We start from the raw sequence: 8925 nt of genomic DNA on the forward strand, positions 1-8925 counted from the left end.
TATTGGGAACTTCTTAGATTATAAAATCTATCCATATACCAAAAAAGAAACCCAAAAAATGAGGTGTGTGTGAGATACTGGGGGACCTCAGTAAGCAAGTAGGCTTCTATGATGGAAATTAAGATAAATAAAGTTGGATAAGCAAGTTAGAACCAGTTAATGGAAAACCTTGAATATAAGACTTTTGAGTTTTGTTTTTTGGTTTGTTTTTTTTTTTTCTCAAATAAACCATGGGGAGCCATTGCACATTCTTCAGAAGGGGCATGATACAATGAGAGCCTTGTAGAAGCAGCACAGACTTTGCTATGGGTAGTATTCATTCTTGAGCTAACACAAATATCATTTACTTAAGCACAAACAGAAGAGGCTACTACCCATGATTTCCTAGGAATGTGAGATTGGCAAGGGACCCTAGGTGACAATTTTCTTTCACTGATTGGGTTGCAGAGTGCAGAGACAAGAAACAGCTTGGCACTCATTCTATTTTCCAGTTCCAGTGCCAATAAGCCTGCTGCTTGCTGGGCTGTTTATCCAGCCCACCCACTGCTCCCTCATTGGGTGTTATCACGGCTTCTGTGTAAACATCTTTTTTTCTTTCTATTCAGCATTATTTTTTTAAATGTCAGGGTTTATGGGTTTGTTGGTGATGTCTTTTTTAAACACACATACATTTTCTGTATCGCATCCATTGGCTTAAAAACTAATTTCATCCACTTATCTCTAAAAATGGTCCTGCTAAGTAGCAACACCAGAGTACATTCTCCCATGTATTTCCATAGGATCCACTGATTTCAGTCAAAACTAAACAGATTGACAACTACGTCTGGCAGGTGTATGAGACAGACTTCCATCTTGGTCATTTTGTGGAGAACTCAAAACTTTTCAGTGGATAGACAGACCTAAAAGTCCATTCCACAGTCTACTTTCTCTCACTTTAAGCCTTGACTACATTACCTATGTCACTAACTATTGACTCATCACATGAGAGAGTACTTCCTATTGGAAGTTAAACCTGAAACCATTGACATATGTTATTCTTCCTGCTGTTAAGGTCTTACAGATGGATCAAATTCTCATTTCTCATCCTTGAGTCTTGGACTTCATTAGGTCGATGTTTAATTTTACATCCGAGAAGTAGCTTGATTAATTCAAAAGCTAATTTGTAACTAACACCCACCAGCCACCACACAACTGTACTGCCAAAGTGAACTATTGATTAGCATTTGTGAAAACTGCAGAAACACACTAATGAAATGTGTTAAAGTGAACCATACTGCTGTTTGTTTGCTTGCTTGCTTGCTTTAAGTCACTATGGGTAAAACCAGTACCAACATTATTTCCCTTGTTTAGATGGAATGGGAATAAACCCAGAAGCAGAGAACAGGTTGACTTGACTCTAGGCTCTCTGTACTATATAATTCATCCTGTATATACATGCCATATAAATGTCCCCTAAATGGACTGCCCAGGGGTTCCACTCACCATCCCAGCAACTTTCCAAACCAAAATACTCTCCCTTGGCAAGGAAAGAAAAGAAGGAAGGGAGGAAGGAAAGAAGGAAGGAAGGAAGGAAGGAAGGAAGGAAGGAAGGAAGGAAGGAAGGAAGGAAGGAAGGAAGGAAGGAAGGAAGGAAGGAAGGAAGGAAGGAAGAAGAAAGGGAAGGAGGGAGGGAAGGAGGGAGGAAAGAAGGGAGCTACACAGACATAGACAGACAGATGAGTGACCAGATGAATAGACAGACTAACAGATAGACAGATAGATACATATATGGATACTAGATAGGCAGGCACAAACAGACAAAGATAGGCAGCCAAATAGATATAGATACACACACATATTCACACCCACATTCATACATGATCTTGGAGTTAGGAAGGTCTGGCTGAATGGAATGTGTCTGATCACTCATACCGTGTATCATAGATGAGTTGTACAGCTATATAGGTGAAGGGAAGTGTCCACATTGAGTTTCTTGCACTGATAAAATCTGAGATCTGGGATAGGAAAAAATGTCTATACCTAAAATGTGACTTTAAGTGTTACTAATAAGACTTTCTTCAGATGTACGTAACTAAGATGCTCTTCTAATATTTCATCATGTCACGGAGGAGATCTTGACTTGAGAAAGGCCAGATCAGCAGATTGCAAACTCTGGTAGCTTCAACTAATCTGTAAAAGATTCAAACTATGATGTAGGTCTAGCATAAACTGTCTGTCCTATATCTGAGTACCAGGTAAGTTGAGGCTTGTGATTGGAAGGTTGACTACCAAATCATGATATTTTGTACAGAGAGAGGTACAGCTATTCATGAAAACTATTTGCCTTCTAATGCATATAAACTATATCACTAGAGGATCAATTCAGAATTTTCAAGTATTCACATATATTTAAGGATCGATAGGGGTTGTCAGAAGTATAAAGAGTTCAATGAGGAATTGGGATAAATTTGAAAATAATTTTTATAAAGCTAAAGAAGGCTATAGTACATGGGCCCAAAGGGTCTGCAGTATGGGAAACTAGACACCTGTGAGTGATCTATCAATCAACATATATTTAGCACCCACTATGTGCTTAGCACTAAGGATAGCAGAAGAGGCAAAATAGAGTCTCTACTCTGAAGGAGATTAAAATTGAATGAGAGAAACAACATTCAATCAAATGTATACAATGCATGCTATATATAGGATAAATGGGAAATAATTAACAGAGATTGGGCACTAGGATGAAGAGGGGTTGGGGAAGGCTTCCTGTGGAAGACAGGATTTTAGTCAGGATTTTTTTTTACCTTTTGAAGGGCAATTGGGTTTAAGTAACTTGCCCAAGGTTACATGGCTAGTTTTTTTGTGTGGGTGTTAAGTGTTTGAGGCCAGAACCAAACTTGGGTCCTCCTGACTCCAGGGAGGGCACTTTACTCACTGTGCCACCTAGCCACCACCTTTAGTCAGGACTTAAAGGAAGCCAGTGAGGTCAATAGTCAGGGCAGAGGAAGGAGAGCATTACAACCATGACAGAGAAAATTCCTGAACCTTAGAGATGAACAGTCTTGTTCATGGAGCAGCCAGGAGACCAGTGTGTCAGTCAATTGAAGAGTATGTGTTAGGGAGTAAGGATAAGAAGACTGGAAAGATTGGAGGGGACTAAGTTATGAAGGGCTTTGAACACCAGAGTATTTTGTATTTGTTTCTGGAGGCAATAGGAAGGCACTGGAGATTATTGAGGAAGAGTGTATCATGCTGACCTGTGCTTTAAGAAAAATCACTTTAGTGGCTAAATGGAAGATGGATTAGATTGGGGAGAGACTTGAAGCAGGCAAACCCCAAACAAATTGTTATGATAGCCCAGACATGAAGTGATGAGGCATACATTAGTGGTGACAGTTTCAGAGAAGAGAAGGGGACATATCCAGAGATGTGACAAAAGCAAACTCCACAGACCTTGGGAATAGATTGGATATGGCAGGTGAGAAACAGTGAGGAATTAGGGGTAATACCTAGGTTGCAAGTGTGGGAGACTGGGAGGATAGTGATGTCCTCTACAGTAGAAAAGAAGCTAAAGAGCAGGAGAGGATTTAGTGGGCAACACAATGAAATCTGTTTTGGAGATATTGAGTTTGGAATGTCAACTGGACATCCAGCTCAAGATGTCTGATAGTTGGAAATGGGAAATTGGAGGTCAATAGAGTTTGACTGAGAATCATTAGCATAGACATGGTAATTAAATTCATTGGAGCTAATAAGATCACCAAGTGAAGTAATATAGAGGGAGAAGAGAAGGCCAAAGACAGAACAATGAGGGGCACCTAAAGTTAGATTGTTGTTGTGGTTGTGGTGGTGGTGGTTGTTCTTTGAGGACCAGTTACATCAGGAGGTGATGCCTTGACTTGCAAGTGAATTGAATTTCTGTGAGGCAAGGCTATGCAAAGTCATTGACCTCACTTTCTCCTCCAGAGTCATGTGAGTCCAATGGAAAGACAAAGGTTAGGACAACTGGATATGGTCCCAGATGTGATGGGGAGACCTTGGTCTTTTTAAGTTAAGGTCTTTCCCTGGTCTCAGTTTGTCTGAGTCAACCCCATTCAATGAATCACTGATTTAAGGCTAGGTAAGAAATGAGGTCAAAGATGACGTCCTTTGCCTACTCAAAAAAAAAAAGTCAATCTGGGAGGGGAAACCCATCAGGGTTTCTGACCAGAACAGAAAGAAAATTGCTATTTACATTCAGTCTGAGCCATCAAACCCAAACACTGAGCAAGTGAGGCTTGGGCTTGGACCTATTATTTGCCAATCAGTGAGAGCCAAAGTAATTTGGGTTTAAGGCATAGTCAAGTAGCTCCACAGCTAAACTATCCCAGCTTCCCCTCTAAACAACTTTGAAATAATGTCTTAAATCAAATTCTGGAGTGGTAGAACCGCCAACAGGTGGGGTGAGACAATTTGGAGAGAGAGGGACCCTATACAGAATACCAATTAAGTAAAAAATGACATTCCAGTGAAAATATCTGGGAAGAGTCTGGCATCAGGTCTATGCCAGGTTAGTTGTATGTCTTATTGCAGTATATCTGATTTGTTCGGGTTGCCAAAATCAACATATCTTTGGACATGTGTTTGTGCCTCTGTGTGTATGTCAGTATGTGGGACCAGGCAGCCAGGAAGACTTGAGTTCAAATCCTTCTTCTGATACACACTAACTGTGACCCTGGACAAGTCTCTTAATCTTTCAGTGCCCCAGGTAACTAAGATAAGAAGTTTCCCCCAAAAAATGCCAGTTTGCCCTAATAGAGTTTTCTTGCCTAGAAATTCTTCAAATGAATAAAATCACAGATCAAGTACCATATCCTTATACCTCTTTTGTGATATAGAAAACACACTCAAAATCCAGGTAAGTTGAAAAATGCCACGTTTGACAAATGTGAGGGGCTGTGATGGCCAAAAAGCAATTATCTAGGAGTCTTTTTATAAATATTTTTTAAATATATTACCTTCCCAATTACATGTAAGATAATTTTAACTTTTTTTAATTTATGAATTTTAATTCTTTTCCCCTCTCCCCTCATTGAGAAAGCAAGAAATTTTATATAGATTATACATGTGTAATACAAAACATATTTCCTTATTAGTCATGGTGTGAAAAAAAAGACCAAAGGAAGAAAAAGAAAGTGTTTTTTTTTTTGTTTTTTGCTTTTTGAAGGGGAGAAGGTAGGGCAATTGGGGTTAAGTGACTTGCCCAAGGTCACATGGCTAGTTTTTGTGTTAAGTGTCTGAGATCAGATTTGAACTCAGATCCTCCTGACTCCTGGGCTGGTACTCTATTCACTGAGCCACCCAGCTGCCCCAAAAGATTTTTTTAAGTATGTTTTGATCTGCGCTCAGACTCCATCATTTTCCCCTCGCTCTGAAGGTGAATAGCATTTTTCATCATAAATCCTTCAGAGATGTCTTGGATTAGGGCAGCTAGGTGGTGCAGTGATTAGAGCACCAGCCCTGGAGTCAGGAGGATCTGAATTCAAATTTGGCCTTAGACACTTTAGCTGTGTGACCTTGGGCAAGTCATTTAACCCCAATTGCACTCCCTTCCCCCCCTCCAAAAAAAAAAAAAACAAATCAAAAAAAAAATTGTCTTGGATCATTGTGTTGCTGAGAATAGCCAAATCATTCACAGTTGGCCATCATACAATATTGCTGTTACTGTATACAATGTTCACTTTGTATCAGTTCATATAAGATTTCCCATGTTTTTCTGAAAGCATCCTGCTCATCATTTTTTATACCACAATACTATTGCATCATTATCATATGCCATAGCTTGTTAATGAGAATCTCCTCAATTTCCAGTTCTTTGTTACCACAAAAAGAACTGCTATAAATAATTTTGTACACATAGGTCCTTTCCCTTTTTAAAAAAATCTCTCTGGGATATCGACCTAGCAGTGATATTACTGGGTCAAAGGGTATGTATGGTTTTACAGCCCTTTGCGCATCATTCCAAATTGCTCCCCAGAATGGTTGAATCAATTCACAACTCCACCAACAGTGCATTAGTATCCTAGTTTTCTCATATCTGCTCCAACATTTATCATTTTCCTCTTCTATCATATTAGCCAATCTGATAGGAGTCATCTTTAGAAAAGTGAAAAACCCTGAGGGACATTAGCAATGATGAGTTAATAAAATAGTCTCAAGATTTCAAATTTCTTCAGTACTTATAGAAAAACCTGTGGTTGTGCTGGTGTGGGTATTCCCTCTAATGATGTAAATTACAACCCTTCAATTATTTAGTAGATGGTCTTTAATAGTTACTGTGGTGTGAATCCAGAAGACTTATGATGAAGTATGCTACCTGCCTCTTGCAGGAGGGAAAGGGGAAAGGGGAGGTCATTGACTCAATATGTAGAATAATACATTTTTGAACATGAAGAATAATGAAATTTTTGCCTTCATCTATGCCAATTTGTTTAAAAATGGTTCCATTTTTCTTTTCCAATTTGGGAAAAGGAAGAAGGGCAGAGAAAATAAAAGCATGTTAATTGAAAATCAAATTAAATTAAGTTACAAAGAAGAGTTGCTGTGGTAGGAAGTTTCATCGCCTTGCAGCTAGCCAAATGATGAGCCTTTCCAAAATGAGTTAGGATGGTCCTTGAATAAAAATTATACCATCTGTTGTAGAGTTCATACTTGAACAATTTCTAGATTGGTAGGATTTGCACTTTATTGGCATAGTTTCCCAGAAGCCAAGGTCATTTCTGCACCATGGTAAGTTATTGGCCTCAAACACATAATTTTGCATGAGGGCTGTCTTTCATTTTTCTGGTGGGGCTACTGGTTTATAACAAAATTATCCATTTTGGGATGGCTAGGTGGTGCAGTGAGTAGAGCACCAGCCCTGGAGTAAGGAGGACCTGAGTCCAAATCTGGCCTCAGACACTTAACACAAAAACTAGCTATGTGACCTTGGGCAAGTGACTTAACCCTAATTGCCCTCCAAAAAAAGCAAAAAGCAAACAAACAAAATTATCCATTTAAAAATGTTTGCTATTAAATAATTGGGAATACAGACAAGAACTTGATCACACCTTTTTCCAATAAGCATCTTCAAGTCTCCCAATTGTGTTATCTTCCAGTACAGTCTGACTTCAAAGAAGAACTTTTTAGCCATTTACTGAGGAAACTGGCTGAAGAGAGCTTAAGAGAGCTTTATAGAATTTGAGGGGTCTGACTGAAAATAATTTTTTAAAAATCTTCATAAACTTTGGCTAAGATGACTGCGTACCTTCAGTGAATAAAAGATAGTGTAACCGCTTCTTCTAAAGGTAGAACCTGTATGGCTGAGTCACCTAGTAGGCTAAAAGATGTATAGATCAACCAGAAGAAGAAAGATTTATTAACCACATCATTTTGTACTAACTGTGTGGAGGTGGCTGAAAAACCTGGTCTACACAACGACAGTGCCTGTCTCAGTGAGACGCTTATTAACCGCAGCAGCCCTAGGGGATATTTGATATGATGCTAGGTACACCAGAAAATAGAAAGCTAAAAACTAGGTAAAGTAGAGATACGGTAGCCAGGAGAGAGCCCCCAAAACACTGAGAATCATGGGATCACAGGTGTAAAGAAGAATCCTCAGAGGTCATCCTAGTTATGGAAGTAAGAAGGTTCAGCAGAGAACAACATGCTTATTTTTGACAGAAGAAGTTGCCAATTTTACGTTTGGAAATGTCAGCCTTCAGTGTCTGTGCTCTGATCACATGTTCTCCTCACATTCTATTGTGTGTCTATTCCCTTCACATATATGCTCTGACCATACATGTTCTCCACCTGTGCATGTCTCACACATTTATCCTATACTTGTCTACTCAATGCACTGAAAGTGTATACATGTGGGGAAATTGACCCAATTATTAGGTGAAAGCTCTGTTGCTGTGCTGCTTTTTCTTTAATATCTTTGTTGTTAATTATGTCCTCTGGGTGGGCTCGTAAAAGTGGGGGCTCATGAGCTATATTCAGAGAAGATTATGACTCACAAAACACAAAGAGATTCTAGGGATTCCAGAGTTAGGAGGGTCTCAAGCACTGCATGCAGGTAAAGGCGAAGGGTCTTACCCTGGTCACAAAGCTGGTAAGTGTAAAAGATAGAACTCACTCTCAGGTCTTCTGACTCAAAGCTAAGCAAGCCTTTCACTGTGCCACACACAGAGTATAGCAGCACAGCAACCTGAGAAAGAATATCTGTTTAAAAGTAAAGGAAGTGGAAACAAGGGTCAACTTTAAAAAAGAACATACGAATTCTATACAAGTCAAACCAACTGACCTTGTCAGCATGTGCAGAGATAACAATCATAGCTCTCTCAGAACATGATAAATCAAAAAACCTAGATGCCATAATGTAGTGAATAATACAAGAAAATTTCCCAGAACTTTTGAATGCAGACAACAGTGCATCGATTGAGAATCCACAGATCACTGCAAGGGAAAAAAAAGGCTTTAAAAATAAAAGAAGTAAATATTGCTGAAACCTTTAACTCTAAATTCTCAAAATGTTCTTCCTCCAGAACAATGCTGTCATCCCTCAGTTAGATGACTAACTCAATAGCCAAATATCATCATCCTGGGGTGAGAGGTTCTGAAAAGTAGTCCAAGGTCACCTCTATGTAGAGGTGATTGGTGACAAAAGGATTCCTGTCTCCTCCTATCACAAGCTATTCCTTAAACCCTGTGTGATATTCAAGAGCTACAACATCTGTCTTTCACCAGGCAGGAAAAGAAAGAGGCTGCCCAGGTATAAAAATAGAAGGCATAGACAAGACAAATGAATAAAGCCACATCTCTGTGAGGAAAGGTTTAGTAAAACAGTCAAATTTCCTGGTTATCTATCTTGGTAGGTGACATTTCTTCTGGAGAACATCACACACACACACACACACACACACA

The sequence above is a fragment of the Petaurus breviceps genome, unplaced genomic scaffold (assembly GCF_028583685.1).
Source record: "Petaurus breviceps papuanus isolate PSGF00001 unplaced genomic scaffold, PetGlider_PUasm1.0 185, whole genome shotgun sequence".
Lineage (NCBI taxonomy): Eukaryota > Metazoa > Chordata > Mammalia > Diprotodontia > Petauridae > Petaurus > Petaurus breviceps.